Source organism: Rhinolophus hipposideros (assembly GCF_964194185.1).
Source record: "Rhinolophus hipposideros genome assembly, chromosome: 10".
NCBI classification, from domain to species: Eukaryota; Metazoa; Chordata; class Mammalia; order Chiroptera; family Rhinolophidae; genus Rhinolophus; species Rhinolophus hipposideros.
This window is the reverse complement of record NC_138056.1, coordinates 61,753,390-61,772,987: the sequence shown is the minus strand read 5'-3', so window position 1 is coordinate 61,772,987 and position 19,598 is coordinate 61,753,390.

The following is a 19,598-nucleotide window of genomic DNA, read 5'->3' as shown; positions in this document are numbered from 1 at the left end:
TGGTAGTTCTACTTTTAATATTTTGAGGAACCTCCATACTGTTTTTTATAGTGGTTGCAACAATTTACATTCTCACCAACAGTGCACAAGGATTCCTTTTTCTCCACATCCTCTCCAATACTTGTTATCTCTTGTCTTTTTGATGATAGCCATTCTTACAGGCATGAGGTAATATCTCACTGGAGTTTTGATTTGCATTTCCTTGATGAATAGTTATGTTGAGCACCTATTAATGTACCTCTTAGCCATTTATGTCTTATTTGGAAGAATATCTATTCTGTTTTTTGCCCATTTTTTAATCTGATTGTTTGTTTTCTATGAGACTTTACATATTTTGATATTAAACCTTTATCAGATATATTATTTGCAAATACTCTCTTTCATTCCGTAGGTAGCCTTTTCATTTTTTGATAGTTTCTTTCACTGTGCAGAAGCTTTTTATGTTGATGTAGTACCATTTAGGTATTTTTTCATTCCTGTGCTTTGAGTGTCAAATCCAAAACAAAACAAACCAACAAATCACTGCCAAAACTGATGTAAAGGAACTTATCCCTTATATTTTCTTCTAGGAATTTAAAGGTTTTAGGTGTTATGTTCAAGACTTTAATTAATTTTCAATTAATTTTTGTATGTGGCATAAAGTAGGGGTCCAGTTTCATCCGTTTGTACATGGCTGTTCAGTTTTTCCAACACCAGTTATTGAAGGAACTATCATTTCTCCTTTGTATATTTTTGGCTCCTGTTGTAATTTAATTTACCATATATCCATGAATATATTTCTGGGCTCTCTATTCTATTTCATTTATCTGTGTGTCTGTTTTTATGTCAGTGCCATACTATTTTGATTACTATAGTTTTGTAATAATGTTTGTAATCAGGAAGTGTGATGCCTTCAGCTTTCTTTCTCAGGATTTTTTGGAGGAATTAATATTGCTAAATTGTCCATGTTACCCGAAGTGATCTACAGAATCAATGTAATCCCTATCAAAAATCCAATGATATTTTCCACAGAAATGGAAAAAAAAATCCTAAAAATTTCCTCACTCTTCTCCTTTCTATAATGTGAATATTGGTCTCATTTGATGGCATCCCACAAATCTCTTACATGTGTTTTTCATTCTTTTTGCTCTTCTGATTGTATTATTAGGTTGATGCAAAAGTAATTGTGGATTCAAAGGTTAAAAATAATTGCAAAACCACAAGATATGTATTTTTCTAAACTTCTATTTTATTTTGCTCTTTTTATAATTTTTTTTAAATTTTTTTATTGGGTAACAGTGTTACTCCAGGGTCCATCAGCTCCACGTCATTGTCCTTCAAGCTAGTTGTGGAGGGCACAGCTCACTGGCCCATGTGGGGATCAAACCAGCAGCACTATTGTTCAGAGCTCGCTCTCTAACCAACTGTACCATCCGGCCGGCCAAAAACCACAATATTTTCACTGTCCTATCTATGCTTTGTCTGATTTTTTTTTTTTTTTTTTTTGCTTGACTTAGTCTGCTCTATAACTAATGTATGGCATTTTCAATTTAGTTATTGTATTCTTCATGCTGTAAGATTTGTTTGGTATTTTGTTATTTCTATCTCTTTGATATATTCTCACTTTGTTTATACATTATTCTCCTGGCCTGAGCATCTTTATGATTATTATTTGGAATTTTTTTTATCAGGTAAATCACTTCTCTCCATTGCATTAAGGTTATTCATCCTGGCCTCAGCTTTTGATTGCCTCTTAAACCTTTGTGATTTGCCAAGTAGGCTTTTTGTTCTTAGTGGCTCCCAGTAGTTGTGGGTGAACCAAGACCTGTCAATTTCTCCAGAGGGAGGATCTCAGTCAGCACCTAGATGTAGGTTGATTGGAAGTTGACCCTCAGGCAGCAGCTTTTAAAGTACGCAGCTAGACCTCTTTCAGGGAAAGACTGGGAGCTGAATATTTCTGTTTGCTCCTTCTGTGCTGGGCCCTGGTGAAATAGCCACATAAGAATAGTTTATTTGCTACAGTCCTGAGTCCTGTGGGACCCATAAATGCAAGCCCCGCTGACCACCTGAGTCCAAGGGGTGCAACTCCTGCGCAGCCGTTGCAAAAACAGGGCTTGCCAGATGTGTCTAAGTTCATTCCAGGTAGACATTTGTGACTTGGACCACGCCAGTGGGAAAAGGTTGAGATGGTGTCCTACCCACATCCTCCCTGGATTCCAAGAGGGATTGCTCTCTACCTAAATGTGTGTTAAATTAGAGGTCTGACCCTCAGGCAGCAAGTGTTTAGTATTCAAATCAGCCTCTTGAAGGAAAAGAGTGGGAGCTGGGCATTTCTGTGCCCTGCCTCTACTCTGAGTCCTTGGGGGATAGCCACGGTGAGTCCTGCAACGCCATTCAGAACTGTTTCTTTATCTGCTGCAGTATGACATGTCTCATGGAAGCAAGCCCCATTGGCTTTCCTAGGTAGGTGTTTTGGGGGTATGTTCCTCGGGTGGAATGCTTAAAAGTTGGAGTGTTAGAGGTTGAGTTCAAACCCCTTCACTCCTCAGGGAGAAGCTGGGAGTTGTGAGTTCCTTCCTGATTTTATGATTGCATGTAACAATGCTAGGGGTGGAGTTTACGGTAAAATTTTGTCTCAGTCTCTCCTACTCATTTTCCTGTTTTTTTTTTCTTCTTTTTTCTTTTTCCTCATTCGCCTGATGTGTAAGAGTCACTTAGCTATTTTCTTGATTTCTTCTAGAGAGAATTGTTCTGTGTACAGCTATAGATTTACTGTGCCCATGGAAGGATGTGATGTTAGTAGACTCCTCTGTCACCATATTGGAACAGAACTCCCCTTCTTTTTTCCACATATTTCATTAAAGTTCAGCCATCCTCTGTCACGTGATCTCTTAGCTCTTGGTTGTGTAATAGGAAATCTTCCCATAGGAAGGAGTCATAGATAAATTCAGCCAAGCTGAAGAGAAATTTGGTACAATGGAATTTGGCCTCAATAGCTCAGATAGATATAAGAGTAAACTTAGAGTCTGACCCCAAAGAGGAAGTTGGTAGAATCTTAGAGTTCATTAGGGTACAAGGAAGAGAAGCCCAATTAACCTAACTTAAAGCACAAGGCATTATGGAAACAATTTTTCTTTTATTAATTTATTGATTTGTTTATTCAACCATTTAAAGAGTGCCTACTATGGACACTGTTCTTAATGGCAGGGAATAGAAAAGGAAACAAAGCATACTAAAATCTCTACCCTTAACTAAGATTACAGTAAAAAAATGGGAGAGGGAGATAAATCAACATAAATAAATATCTGGTAGGTAAGATGGTGAAATGTACTATGAAAAAAAAAATAAAGCTAGGAAAGAGAGTAAGTGAGAAATGGATGCGATCGACTGCTATTAAAGTGGCTAAATGACCTGGTTTTCCAGGAACTGAGGGAGTTACTGAGATGTAAAACTTTGAATGCTAAAATCAGGATGGTCTAAGGCAAATAAGGGTGGTTGGTTAATCCATTGCTAATTCAGGAAGTATTTTGACAGGAAGCGTTGGCAGGAAGTAATTTCTGAGAAAGGCTTTTTGACCAAAGATCTACATGTTTAGGAGGTTAGGGGGTGATTCAGGTATATATATATAGGAGGGGCAACTCCAGGTAGAAAATAAAGCAAATTCTAGGACCATGAAGAAGACCAATAGCTGATATGATTCAAAAATAGCAAGAGGGTTCAAGTGGCTCTAGTCAAGGGAGTGGGGGAGAAGAGTTGCAGGAAATTATATTTAAGAAAAAGTGACAAGGATTGGGTTACAAAAGACCTTATAAGTCAATAGAAAGACATTAACTTTTACTATGAGCATGGAAGAAAACTACTGGGAGATTTTAAGGTGAACATTGCCATAATCTGACTTAAATTTTTGAAGGCTCACTCTTGAGACTGCTGATAACAAACTTCACAGGGCAAGGGTGCAAGCAGAGAGACAAGTGAGGAAATGATTGCAGTACTCCAAGCAAGAAATGATGACAGTTCAGAGCAAGGGGAAGTGGTGAGCTGTGGTGGTGTTCTGTTTATAATTTATCTATAAACTGATAGATATTACTGATAAATGGATGTAGACAGCAAGAGAAAGAGAGGAGTAAATGGAAACTGCTTCTTACGACATTGAGGTGGAGATATTGAGTAGGGGAGTTAGATATATGAGTCTGGAATTCATAGCAGAATAGTGGGAGATTAAATTTGTATAAATATATATTAATTCAAGTCATTAGACCTTGTTCAGAAGGTATAGGATATATTACACAAAATAAATCTATATCTTTTGGGGGCAAGGTAAAAATATCAAGCGATTAAGAGGTACAAATTGTAGTTACAAAGTAGTCACAAGGATGTAAAGTAGGGCATAGGGAATATAGTCAATAATATGGTAATAATTATTTATAGTGCCAGGTGGGTACTAGACTAGTCAGGGGGATCACTCTTAAATTATATAAATGTCTAACCACTATGCTATACACCTGAAATTAATACAAAATGATATGGAATGTCAATTATAATTGAGAATTCAAAAAGGGGGATAAGGTGAAGGTGAATAAGGGGTCAAAATTTCCAGGTATAAAACAAATAAGTCTTAGGGATGTAATGTACAGGGTAGGAAATATAGTCAATCTTATTGTGAAAGCGTGATACAGTGTCACATGATCGCTGGACTTTTCATGGTGATCACTTCTTTAGGTATATAAACGTTGAATAACTATTGTGTATACCTAAAACTAATATAATATTGTATGGTAGTTGTGTTTTAATAAAAAATATTTAAAAAAGAAATCTACATCTTATACAGGAAATTATATATCATCTATATTGACAGGAAGAAAGAACATGTACATAGATGTGAAATGTGGAGGTAGAAGTTTGTGGAAGTGCTTTTGTAATTGTTTCTACTTTTTCAAGAAACATTCGCTATCTAAAAATTGGGCTGGAGGATAGGAGGACAAAGACTGGAGGCTTGAGAAATTAGGAAGCATATTGAGCTTGCAGGAGTAAGTGATCCAGGCAAATGTAGTTGGATTGTGAGGCAGCATTAAGAACCACTTGAAATCAGAGGTCAGTATATTAAAATAGGTTCAGACAGGTTGTGAGTTTTTCTCTAACTACTTTTAGCTGCAAGGTATTAGACATGAAATAGCTGAAAAGTTAGATTTAACTAGGGTTGAAGTTTCAACAAAGTAAGTGTTACAAAGTTATAGAGAGGTAAGGAGATGAAAAATAAGCAAGGGGGTCACTTTTTAATGATTGATCTTGGAATTGAAAAGGTTCAAGGATCATGCAAAAAGAGGAGTGAGTTACAAGCTTCGGTATGGTGGAATGATTACTAAAATGAGGGAACAAAGAAGTAGATGTGGGATATACCATAGATTCCAAGAGAATAAAGGGACTCCTATATACCTGGAGCCAGATGGGAAAAGGATTACCTTCTCTGTTTTTGAGGTTGCTTGATTTTTCATCTCTGTGTCTCTTTGATGCCTGCTTATTATTCTCTTTGTCTCTGCAGAGTTACTTTCTCTCCTTTGGTAGATCTATGTTTATACCTAACCAAGCACTACATGGAATCCAAGTTCAAAGGTCCTAAAGACACCATGGGAAAAAAGAATATGCTCGGCCTCATTTGGCTCCAACCCTCTTCCTATCACTTGATGCCAGGGTGTAGTATAATATATCCCACTACCACTCAGCAGGTGTGATGAGAACTGACTTCTGAGAAGGGGGCATAGGCAGACTTTAATGAGGGAGCATGGAAGCCAGGAAGAGATAATTTTTAAAGGAAGTAGTTGGCATTTTGTGAAAGTCAATGGGGCATCAAGCTAATGGTAATCCTGGACTAGTTCCAGACTAGAATGACTGAGAGGAAAGGAGCTGTAGTTCTGTCATGTTGCGTCTTCAAGAAAGCTGTTGTTTGCCATACCTTGGCTGAAAATAGGCTGGTAATACACTTTCTCTGAATTTTCCAGTTACTTAAGCTACCCTTATCTCAATCATTGCTCCTTTATATCTTACTCACCTTCCAAGTCTTGCCTTAAATTCCTCTTTTAAGTTTGATTTCCCCAACTTTTTCTGTTCATATGGTTTTCTGAGCCCTGTGTAATACATAATATCTGCATCATTTCTTTAAATCTTGGTTATAGGCAACTTGATCTTGTACTTTACCTTCTTAGTTTCCCATGCACTCCTCTTATCCCTAAGTAGATGGTGGTTTCCTTAAGGAAAGGAAATTTGTTTTGCTTTTTATCCTCTACAATTTAATGAATAGCAATAGATATTAAGCATTTTTTATATGCCCATACCCAACTATGCATTTAGGTTCAATTTAAATCAATGAGTAACCATGTATTTAAAAAAGAGTACCGCTGTAAGATGCTATGATAACTGCAATGGAATATACAAAAGTGAAGAGTATACATATAAATAGCCTCCAAAACTTTTCATCTAAGAGAAGTTCTCATAGCATAAGATGTAGAATGACTATTTATAAGAAACCATGGTGAGCAAGGAAAGTCCTGAATCTGGCATTGGGCATGTCACAAAGGGAAGAGTGTCACTTAAAAATGGGATAAGATGGATGGGCAAATCTTTTGGCAGTAAGATACTCAGGTACTAGATTATGGAGGTTTTTGAATGCAATGAAAAATATTTGGGACTTTATTAAACATTTGGGAACCACCAAGGACTTTGAGCAGTGAGGTATTATGACCAGAATCTTGCATAGGAGGAGCTCAGTATAATTGATAATTATCTAAAGTATTAATCTTAAAAATATGAATAAGTGAGTGATTGAGTGAACAACAAAGACTTATTGTCTTCACTTCCTCTACAATAAATACTGAGGAAACCAGATCTAGTGATAAACAGAATGGAGAATATAGGTGAGATTTTACATTGTATCTTGATCTTAGCAGGACTTATCTATGTTTCCTACACGGCATTGGCATCAATAAACTGAGAAAATACAATTAAGAATGCAGCTGCTCCACTCTTGATTTTGGATGTAGGACATAGTGTGAAAGAACCAAAAGAGAGGCACAAAGTAAATATGTTCCATTTTTCCCTCTGGCTCTATTCTGGCAGCCCTGAGTGGGTGAGTATTTGGGGTGAGGCAAGCATCATGAGCTGTAAGATTCAAATAGCACTGGGAGAACTCTGGCTGTTATTCTGTTACTAGTGTCAGGGGGATAGTTTTCTAACTGCAGCAGGAAAATCTGAGCATTATTTTTGTGAGGGGCTGAAGGGAAATCTCCCTTTCATATGCCAGGAAATCAAGGGGCTAAGTTTATAGTTCACAGCTTTGTATCAGGCAGTAGTGGGCCTCTGGTATCTATGCCAGCCAGCAACTTGAACTACATTCTGAGTAGACCCTCTGGTTTCTCCCTCTAGTGGCTTTATATGCTGAAAATCCCCCAATGTTATGCCTCCACCGTCTAAAACAAGACTTTAAAATTTGGTAGCAGACTTTTACCCTGATTAACAAGTGTCTCAGTGCTAGATATTTGTAGAAGTTGTTGATGGGCCATTGTGACTTACCAACAGCTTGGGCTATCTATTGGATGATTGAGTGAATGAATGAATACATAAATAATATAACCTCTGAATTCTTTATATTCAGTTCAGACTATTTTTTTATCTATGGTTCATATATTTATATCACCAAGCAAATGTATATGATCCAGTTATCCTTTTTTATTCCTGATTTATCATGCAGTAAGGCATAATAGAAAAGAGATCTTAGTAAGAGACAGTCTTATGTTTGAATTCTGGCTCTAGTCTTTGTTAATTGTGAAGTGAGTCAAGTTATTCCATTTTCATAACCTTAACCTCCCCATCTGGATAAACTTTCCAGGATTCAAATCCTAGCTCTGTCACTTACTAGCTATAGCATTGAGAGAGTTCTTAATCTTTGTTGTGCCTCAGTTTTTCCATCATTAAAATGAAGATTAAAATTGCACTTACTTCATTGATTTATTGTAAGGATTAATCGTGTTACCATGTAAAACAATTAGAACATGACTGATACACGAGAAACAATAAGTATTATTTGTTATAAGCTGTGCTATTGTGATAAAAGTCTCTTTTCTCAAGGTTGGTAAACAGAGTAAGTTGGCATAATGTAGTATCTGTGATATGGTGGGTGCAAATAAACATTAGATCAATTTGAATTGAAATTGAAATTCAATTTAAATTGAAAACACATTTTTTTTCTTATTCTCTTCTGCTGGATAAGGAGGATCTGAGGCCCTGGATTTGGTCTGGAGAAAATCCAGAGGTCCAGCCTAGGGTGAGGATTCACTGGAATTTTACTCTCTGGATAAAAGGTATGAAGCTCAGACACTCTAAATGTGAAAACCCAAAGATAAAGACAGGTAATACAAAAAGACCAAGAGAGATAGTATCTTGATATCAGCTAAAGGGATAGAATCCAAACTTACTGGAGTATGTAAAGGTTTTGAAGGATGTCTGAAAAGAGAGAACAGGTGGAGGGAAAGGGCAGGGGAGGGGGAAGAAGGAGAGGGGAGAAGAGAGCTGAGGAGAGGAGAAGAGAAAAGAGGGGAGGGAATGTGCCAGGAGAAATACATTTCTTAGTTTACTGGTGTATAATAGCTTGGACTTTTAAGGCACTGGAATGACATAGGACCATTGACCAAACACAGTTACTCAGTGCCTGCCCAACAGACTGTTCAGCTGTTGGGGAAAAGGAGGGGCCTCCTGAATAACCTCCCTTTTTACAAAGAAGGAGATGGAGGTAGGGAGCTCCTCTTTCACATCTGAGAAGGAAACAGTGTTGTAGGACACCTCCAGTCTCTGCCTTCATTGATTTCCTCCTCTCTAGCGGGAGGAAGGATAATTCTCATTGATGAAATGGGAGCAGAGGTAAAGCATATCCTGACGTTTTAGATCTTGTTCTTTCTGCCTTGGACCTAACAGTGCTCAGATGAAATCAGTTTGTATTCACTCTTTCTGCTCGCTGCTGTTGGCCTTCCGTACTTCCCTCCATCCACCTTGCAGGAGACAAAGACACTGGTGGGGAAGCTGCATTTCCACAGTTTCACTGCCTTTGATTAGATGTCTGAGTCAGGCAACTCAATAAGCAAGGAATTACAATGTTCTCCTATGCTGCTTTATGAGGAAACCTGCGTTCTAGGATATGAGGCTGATACCTCATTGTAGTCCCGACTTAGTGCTGGTTTCTATTTATCTAAATTTCCTATCCCATGGCACCATATGTTGGGGTTTAGAGTGTCAATTAATAAACCCTTCCATCATTATCACCACCTACTGAGTTAATCAATTTGAAATGAGTCAGTGATGGGGGTGGAGAGTGGCACTGAAAGTCTTCCTGATGCTGTTCCCTCCTAGACATGGATAAGTAATTCTCTCCTCTGAAGAAAAAACAAAAAACAAAAAACAAAGAACAAGTAACTGTCAACGAAAAATTAGGATAAGTGTCATTTGCCACCCAACAAGAATCAACCTATGTTACGGTGCCTGGGTGTCATAGATGTAATCTTAAATTCCAATCTAACTCTATAGTTCTAACATATTGATATTAAAATCATATTATCCTCTAAATGCAATAAACCTAATATAATTTGAGTGGAATTAAGACAGGGCAGGAATTAATTTTAAAATGTTTAAAAGATGCCTATTTATCTTTTTATGTACTAATCAATACAGATATTTTACGTACTATTCTCTAAAAACAAAGTCATGTTCATAAGTGCCAGAGACCAAATTGATCAAAGACTAGCAACAAAAAGAATTGATAAATATAAATGTACCGTGTTGGGGTGTCTGGGTGGGTGTCATGAGACTTGTACTAGATCCAATTTAATTAGCAGCTCTACTGTCTCTCAGAATGGTGTAAATAGTATAGGAAATTTGCACATTAAGCCAATTTGGGAGATGTAGCACATACTAAGAAAAATAGAGAAATTGATTAGAAAAATAAGTAGGAAAATGACTGCAGAACAAAGAAATTAAATGGAAATATTCAGTGGACAGCATAGCGTGTAAGATCAATTATTTTAACAGATTGGGAGAGATTATATAAAGGAGAATTGTTAAAAGTTTCTTTATATGTCAAATATGGCCTTTAATTTGTGGACTTTTTACAAAATTCTACCTAATTATAGGTTTCTCATTCTAATAGTTTTTTTAAAACAGCTTAATTGATATAATTCATATTCCATAATATTTACACATTTAAAGTGTACATAGTTTTTAAAATGTGCACAGTATTATGAACCTATTACTACAATCTACTTTTATCTAGATTTTCATCTCACCTAAAAGAAACCCTGAACCCATACTCTGGAAACCATTGACTTAGTTTCTGTTTCTATGGATTTGCCTATTCTGGACATTACAAATAAATGAAATCATATAATACATAGTGTTTTCTGACTAATTTCTTTCACTTAGCATTGTGTGTTAATGGTTCACTTATGTTATACTTTGTTATCAATACTTCATCTCATTTTATTTCAGAATAGTAGTATTCCATTTTATGGGTGGATGTACCACATTTTATGTATCCATCCATTTATCAGCTGCTGGGCAATTGGCTTGTTTCCATGTTTCTACTGTTTTAAATGTACTGCCACAAATACTTATGTACAGATTTTGTGTAGACACATGCTTTGATTTCTCTTGGGTGTATATTTAGGAATGGAAATGCTGGATCACATGGTAACTTAACATTTTGAAGAACTGCCAAATTGATTTCCAAGGCAGTTGCACAATATTATATTCCCAACAGCAATGTATAAGTTTTTCAATGTCTGCATCCTCACCAACTCTTTTTATTATCTGTGTCTTTTTTATTATAATCATCCTAGTTGTTATGAAGAGGTATCTCACTGTGTTTTTGACTTGCCTTTCCCTGCTGACTATGATGTTGGGGGTGGTTTCATGTGTTTGTTTGCCACTTGGACATAGTTCTAGTGGACTTTATATCCTCTGCTTATTTTATGCAGAGGGTCATTTGTGTGTGTGTGTGTGTGTGTGTGTGTGTGTGTTTATATATACATATATTATTGAGTTGTAAAAGTTCTATATATATTCTTGACTAAATCCCTTATCAGATATATGATTTGAAAATATTTTCTCTCATTCTGCGGGTGGCATGCTCGTTTCCTTGATCATATTGTGTCAGCCAAATGTTTTCCAGTTTGAAGTCCAATTTATATTTTTCTATTGTCATTTGTTCTTTTTGTGTCACATACAAGAAAACACTGTCTAACACAAGGTCACAAGATGTATGCCTACATTGTTTTCATAGAGTTTTATAGTTTTAGTTCCTGCATATCTTGGATCCATTTTGAGTTAAATTTTGTCTGTGGTATAGGTGAGAGTCCAACTTATTATTTTCTATATGGATATGCTATTGTTCCAGCACCATTTGTTAAAAAGACAATTATTTCCTCATTGAAATAGCTTCTTATTCTTGTCAAAAATCAATTGACAATAAATGTAAGGTGTTATATCTGGACTTTCAATGCTATCCCACTGTCTGTCTGTCTATCTATCTATCTAGAAAGATAGATATATTGACAAACGTCAATATAGATATATCAGTGGGATACAATATACTGCTGAGAGAACAGTGATAGCAGGAATAATAGATAAAAAGGGGATAGAAAATACAGATATCTATCCTTATGCCAGTACCACACTGTATCAATTACTATAGCTTCTTAATAAGTTTTGAAATTAGGTGATTAAAATCTCCAACTTTGTTCTTCTTTTTCAAGTTTTCATTGATTATTCTGGGTCTCTTGCATTTTGATAGGAGTTTAATAATCAACTTGTCAATTTTTGCCAAAAAATATAAAAACAGTAATAAATAAATCCAGCTGGGATTTTATAGGGATTGCATTGAATCTGAAGATAAATATGGGGGGTATAACCATCTTAACAATATAAAGTCCTGTAATTCATCACCATGTTTTCCACTTATTAGATCTTTTTAAATTACTTTCAACAATGTTTTGAAGTTTGAGTGTACAAACTTATTTTGATGAATATATTCTTAAATATTTTATTCTTCTTGGTCTTTTAAAATGAAACCTTTTTAAATCTCTTTTGTAATTAAAATTTAGTGGGGTGACAGTGGTCAATAAAATTACATTGTTTCAAGTGTACAATTCTATAATATGTCATCTATGTATTGCATTATGTTTTCACCACCCAGAGTCACTTTAAAATTTCATTTTTGAATTATTCATTAATATTTGTATAATAATCTTGTATCCTGAATCGTGTTGTCTGCAAATAGAGATAGTTTTTCTTTTTTCTTTTCTATTTCAGATACTTTTTATTTTGCTTAATTGCCTTGTGTACTGGATTGAATCGTGTCTCTCTCAAAATTCATATCCACTGGAACCTCAGAATGTGACCTTATTTGGAAAGAGTATCTTTGTAATCAATTAAATAAGATGAGGTTGCATTGCCTTAGGGAGGACTCTAAAGCCAATGACGGGTGTTCTTATGAAAAGGCCATGTAGAAAGACACAGACACAAAACACAAAGAGAGGGCATGTGACTATATGAAGATGAAGGAAGACAGTGGAGTGAGGTAGCTATAAGCCAACGAAGTAAAGGAGTGCTGGCAACTAACAGAGGTGAAGAAGAAGGAAGGATCCTTCCCTAGGACCTCAATAAAAGAGAGCATGGCCTTGCCAGCATCTTGACTTTTAGCCTCTGTAACTGTGAGAGAATCAATTTCTGTTGTTTTAAGCCAATCAGTTTGTGATACTTTATTGAGGCAATCTTGGCAAACGAATGTATAATAGAAAAACATGACTTTGGAGCCATATTGACTTGTACTGGACTCCAGCAGTCTGTCACTAATTAGCTCTGAGTCACTGAGCAATAATTTAAAATTTTTTGGTGCCTTTTTCAATCTATGAAATGGGAATAAGGAAAACCACATACTGTGAAGTTTGAAATCAGTAATTTTTGTAACTAGTATTTATTAATTTTAAAATATTGTTTATTATTGTTGTAGCTGCTGTTATTAATTGAAACTATGTACTAGAGGAGCTTCTATCTAAAGCAGAATATTAAGAGAAGTCAGGTCTCCTAATAGCATAGACAGTTAAAACATCAATTTGACTACTTACTCTACCTGCTTTTGGCTGAATTTGGATTTTCTTCCTTGTTTAGGAAGAGTTCTCTGCTCTTCTGACTATGACATAAAAATTAAACTGTTTTATAGGGACAAGTATATTTTTAGTAAACATCCATCCCGTCATGGATTCCGTCCTCTGCTTAGCCCGTCACCCACTCCCCACCTGCCTAGGATTATAGAGATGACATCTCTTAACTCACTAACAGAGAGTCCATTCTACATCAGTTGAAACTGCAGAATGGCTCTGACCATCCCAGAATGGAGCATAGCCAACATCATTAACAGGATAGTCTCTGCTGCTAACGGCTGCTTGTTTTCTCCTGTCAAGTTTATATTTCTTAGGGTGAGGAGTTAGTTGAGATGAAACAGCAGGCTTTTAGAAAGCTCTTGACAGATGGGTTCTTTGACTGTTTGTAGCATAGGTAGGATCAATAGAAACTTGTCACACACACACACATACAATTCTGCTCAAGGTAATGAGCATTGACTAGCACAATTTTATTTGTACCTCTGCAAAATGTCTCTGGTCAGAGGTCAGCATTTGTGGGCTAATGCTTGCCTCTGGTATTTATTTTCGAATAGAGCTTGTTGGACAGCTCACTAGAGTGAGATTATGAAAAATTGTAAATACACTATTGTAATTTCCTTCCACCACTGCTCACCTCACACATACACATACTCAAACATGTTTGTTGGAAAATTCTTACACTTATAAAGAACAGGTAAAGAACAGGACTCTAAAATCAGACAGATCTGTGTGTTCCACTCATTGGATGTGTGACCTCTCAAAATCCCAATTTTCTAATCTATAAAATGAAAATTAATAGTATGAATCTCATAGGCTTTTGTTGATTTTGTTTCTAAGTCTATCTCTTTTAGACTTAACTCTTTGGGGAGATGTCCTATGTTTTATTTCTACATCTTCAGCATCTAGCATAGTACTTAACAACATGTTAAACATTTCATACTTGCTGAATGAAGGACAGAAGATGCTTAAATTAGGTTTGTTTCTTATACAGTGTGTGATTTTTTTTTTTTTATCAAGTTACTGGATTTCTCTCAGGCTCTGTTTTCATAATATGAGAACTATTATACAATAGCTAAGTGTACAAAATAATGTCTTAGGTCTTTGTTACTGTTGATAATCATTGTATTACTAGTTTTTCATAGCCGGGGAATAGAAGATGGTGTTTCCATATAATAGTTTCCTTATTTGGATGTAATTTCACAGCCATCAAACTTTTTCTCCAATGCTTGCCCGTTTGTATCAAAAGGCACGTACTCAGTTGATTAAGATGGAATCCAGCAGAACATGCACTATTTAGAAAAACCTTAGGGTTTATTTGAAATGTCTTGCTGGAATTTAAGAGAGTCAAGGATAAGAAATTTATTGTCACAAACCACTTTGTTGTGATCTACATAGACATTACCTTGTGATAGTTTTCACCTTATATGCAGAATAATCACATTTCCTTGCATTTTAGGGGAAAGTCAGAGTGAGCCAAAGCGATATTGGCTTTAGGCAAAACAGATGCTTTCTGTTTATCAAAGTTTTCAGCAATACCTACATAGTCTCGACTGATAATTCATTTTTAAGCTATTTCTGGTTATATTCATTTTTCACTTTAATCTAAATATCATAAGCAGATCATTTTGGACTACCTCCTTCCTTCCGTTTTGGGATGGAGGAGTCAGGAAACAGTGGTTCTGATGTTTGTTTGACATTTTGGAAATTGGTCAGTTTCAAGTTTATTTAAGGGAAAGCAAAATAAGTGGAGATATATATTTTTCCTACAGGCTAACAAAGATGCAATCTTGCTCTCTAATTGAAGATTCAGAGAGAAGGCTCTGTGGTATCATGAGGTGTCATACATACAGGAAAAACAAGTGGCAGCTGGTTACTGTGGAGGTAGCTAAGGTGCAAATTTACTAATTAGAAAAATGCAAATTTCAAAGACATGTTCTGTTATACCCTGGAGCCATGTTGAAGAATTCGGCATAGGAAGGATTGTGAAAGTGCCCACCTTTGCAGAATCTTGGAGCCAAGATGTGTTTGGTGTATACTTATTTGTATACGAGTACGTTGAAGCAGCAGCTCTGGCTGTAGATGCAGAGAGGTTGAATACAAGGGAGGTTTAAATTTTAAATTGTGAGAGCAAAGAGAGAAATCTGGTAGAACTTTTAATCTGGGTGAACTACTTGTAAAATCATTTGACATCAGAGAATCTCTTGTTTTCTTGTAATCTTGCCCTGCCTTTGATTCAGTCTTAGATAGTTCAAGGTGCACAGTGTACTGGTGGTTCGGGAAAGGACTGGGTTAAATATGCATGTGTTCTTTTCATTGCTGAGCAGCTGATCAACTATGAGAAAAAAGGGGATTAAACTTCTGCTGGAGACATTAGCAAATTTAAATAATGCTCAATTATTGTTGTTGTTGTTGTTTTTGTTGTTTTGTTTTGATTTTGCCCAATGATCTGTAGATATTTTACCCTAATTAACTGAGTTTTAATTAAATGAAATCAATTGGCTGATTGTTTTTAACATCAAACTGCCTAAATAGCTGTTTTCAAAAGCTGAAGCCCTATCTTAAATGCGTTTTTTATCAGACTGTCAGTAATTCTTAGTTTCAAGTTTGCAGGTTCCATGGAGATTCTTAAATTGGCATAAGGAAATCTGTAAACATTCCAGATTATTCTAGGAAATAATCTTTATTAAAATTACAGTTGTACCTTTTTACTGAAGAGAAGCTTTATGGCTTCCAATATATTTTCATAAGGGCACAACTCAGCCTCCAAATGTAAGAATATATTTTAAGGAGTCCTAAATAAGTGTGTCAGTCCATTTCTCCTCAACAACTCTCTTCATTTACATTCACTGATGCAGGGTCTGGGGGAGATCACAGGACTTACACTATATCATAAGTACAGATGTCAGACTTCTTGCTTTATTAAGCACAGCCCTTAATGCCTTAACCCACATTTTCCTGTAATATAAGGTCTTAGGTCTTAGGCATCTGCTATGATTATTGGATTCTGCAGGAAGACTCTCTTTGCCTTAAGAGGCAGGATGTGAGATGGCCTTACCTGTGCAAGCAGAGACAGAGGAGAAAGTTAAATGAAGGCCTGCCATTGTAGGAAAGTACTGCCTCCTGTCGTGGGCATTTTTGTTTCCTTTTGCTTTTTCACCTTGTTTCCATCGCCTTCAATTCCAGAAGTATGAGTGTTTTTTTGTTGGTTGGTTAGTTTTAATTGTAAGTTGGCACAACCCTGAATCTATCAGATTGGTGCAAAAATAATTGCAGTTTAAAAGGTTAGAAATAATTGCAAAAACCACAATTACTTTTGCACCAACCTAATAGAAACTTAAGGCAGTTTCCTTGTTTTAGCTAAAGCATCTCCTGGCTTTGCACCTCGGTTTTCTTGTCTGCAAAATGAAGGTAACAATCCAGCCTGTTTTCTTAAGGGTTGTTTGGAAGATCAATGAGATAGTTTTTTATTTTGTGAAAAAGTAAATTCTAAAAAACATGTGTGATTATATTTATTTTAAAACAGGCCTAATGCAAATATTTTTGTTTACATGGGTGGAGAAAACTACTTTTCGGCAGTTGATTTTTATTAATGAAATGGCCCTTTGAACTATTTGAAAACTTGTTTTTGCCATGTATCTTCTGCTGAAATAGAAAAGCTTACCCACCCAGTGATAGGAGAGTAGGTATATAATGGTTCAATATTAGTGTTTTGGGGTCTAGGAAAGGAAGTGGTTTTGTAGTGGTTTTGGATATGTTTTGTTTTTTATATTATAGACAAGGAAGTTTTACTTTATGAGCATATATAGTTTTGAAGTTAGTTCTGAAGGAGTTCAGGAGAGTTTAACTCTATATCTTTGGTGTCCTGAAAAACATTTTTTGAAAATCATTGGTAACAGTGTGAAGATTCCTCAAAAAAATAAGAAAGGAATTATCATATGACCCAGCAATCCCTCTTCTGGGTATCTACCCTCAAAATCTGAAAACACTTATCCATACAGATATATGTACTCTATGTTCATTGCAGCTTTATTCACAGTGGCCAAAACATGGAAACAACCAAATTATCTTTTGATGGATGATAGGAAAAAGAAGAGGTGGCACATACAAACAATGGAATATTACGTGGCCATAAGAAATCAAATACTTCCATTTGCAACAAAATGGGTGGATCTTGAGATTATCATGCTAAGCAAAATAAATCAGAAAACGTCGAGAACCCTATGATTTCACTCATATGTGGAATATAAAACTGAAAGCAACAAACGAACAAGACAAACAAGCGAAATCTCAGAGATAGAGTTTAGTGCGTAAGAGTTTAGTGGGTACCAGCGGGCAAAGGGGGGAGGTGGGAGGTAGATGAAGGGTGAAATATGGTGATAGAAAGATATATGACTTTGGGTAGTGAACACAATATATGGATGATGTATTATAGAATTCTACACTTGAAACTCATACAATTTTATTAACCAATGTCACCTAATAAATTTAATTTAAAAAAAGCCATTGGGAAAGCACTGCAAGAGCAGTTTTATTCACAAGGCACTGCACTATATTCTGCGGAAGGCTGCCCTGTTGAGGAATGAGGACATTTGCCACAACTGTTTAAGTGTGGAATGCATGACAGACCCCTTAGTGAAGACCCGCTGTCCCAGACTCCCACTTGCACGTCAGAAAAGTGGGTTTATTGCTTAGTGTCCACTCAGCAGCTTTCTTTGCGCCTATTCTAAGGAGTTAAGTATGCAAAAAGTGTCTTTGTTAATAACATACTCGAATCTGTGTCAGAAAGTCATAAACGTCTTGAAAGAAATGTAATGCATTTATTAAGTAAAAAGGAAGTAATAAAATAATCCAGTGACTTCCGTTCTTTGTAATGTTATCTCAGCGACTTCCTTTATAATATAGAGACACCTAAACCTCCTTAATTCAGAGTCTATTAATATATAAGTTGTACTTATTCGCCTGAATTATTCTGAAACTTACTTTTGCATTAAACATGAAGAAAACATATTGTGAGATAATAGAAAAAGAAATATATGTATATATGTATATTGGTCTCTGACCCCAGGTCCTAGTACAGAGCTCCTAAAACCCTTGTAATTTCCTAATTGATAACTAAGAGCATCTTCTATTTTAAGATTTCGTTTTTGACTCTGGTTCCTGACAAAGAGTTCCTAAGTCCCTTGGGGTTTTCTGGGTGATAGAAGTGTCTTTTGTTTTAATGAGGTGATGGTTGGTGGGCTTCAGGATTTGGGCTGGTTTCAGAAAAAACAAACCATGATTAGGAGCTTGGAACTTTCAGTCCCATTTTCCGTCTCCTGATAAGGGAGAGGGGACTGGAAACTGAGTTAATGGTTAATTGTGCCTACGTGATGGAGCCTCCTTAAAAATCCCCAAAGTATGGAGTTCAGAGAGCTTCCTGGTTTATGAAAATACCTATGTGCCAGAAAGTTGGTGCGACCCAACTTCACTAAGACAGATTGTCCTGCATTTGGGACCCTTCTAGACCTCACCCTGCGTATCTCTTCATCTGGCTGTTCATCTTTCTCATATCCTTTATTTTATAATGAATTGGTAAACGTAGTGTTTCCCTTAGTTCTGTGAGCTGTTTTAGTAAATGATCAAATTGAGAAAGGAGTCATGGGAAACTGATTTGTAGCCAAATCAGATAGAAGTTATGGGTACCCTGGGGACCAACTACTTGAGATTAGCATCTGAAGTGAGGGACAGTCTTCTGGAATGGGGCTCTTAACCTATGGGCTCTGCCCTAACTCCAGATAGTGTTAGAATTTGATTGGATTGTAGGACACCCAGCTGGTATCACAAAGAATTAGTTTGTTGGGGGTCGGGGGTGCTATACATCCAGTGTCAGAGGTATTTTGTGTGTGTGAGTAAAGGAGAAGCACAGGAGTATCTTTCCCAGGCAATATACTTCAGCATTCTATACGTTACAACAATAAAATAAATCATAGGATTTTATTATATGTTTTAAACACAATATTATATAAACTGATTATTTCCAGATAAGTAACACCAAGTAAACATGTCTTATTTATTAAAATAGTCTAGGCTGGACTTTAATTTATTAACAGCTTATTTTCAGTTATTTGGAGTACTAAGAAAATTCTATTTTTTAAACAAAAATTCTGATTCAAATTTTTTACTCTTTAGTCTGAGCTCCCTCCCCATATATTAAGAATTAATAAAATTTGAATAACAGGATTTTACATATATATTTTTTCCTGTTTTTAAATTAAAGTTTATTGGGATGACAGTGGTTAGTAAAGTTACATAGGTTTCAAGTGTACAATTCTGTAATACATCATCTATATGATTTTATAAAGGAGATTAACATAAGCAGATGATTTGATAAATTTTATTAAACGGTCATATGTCACTTAATAACAGAGCTATGTTCTGAGAAAT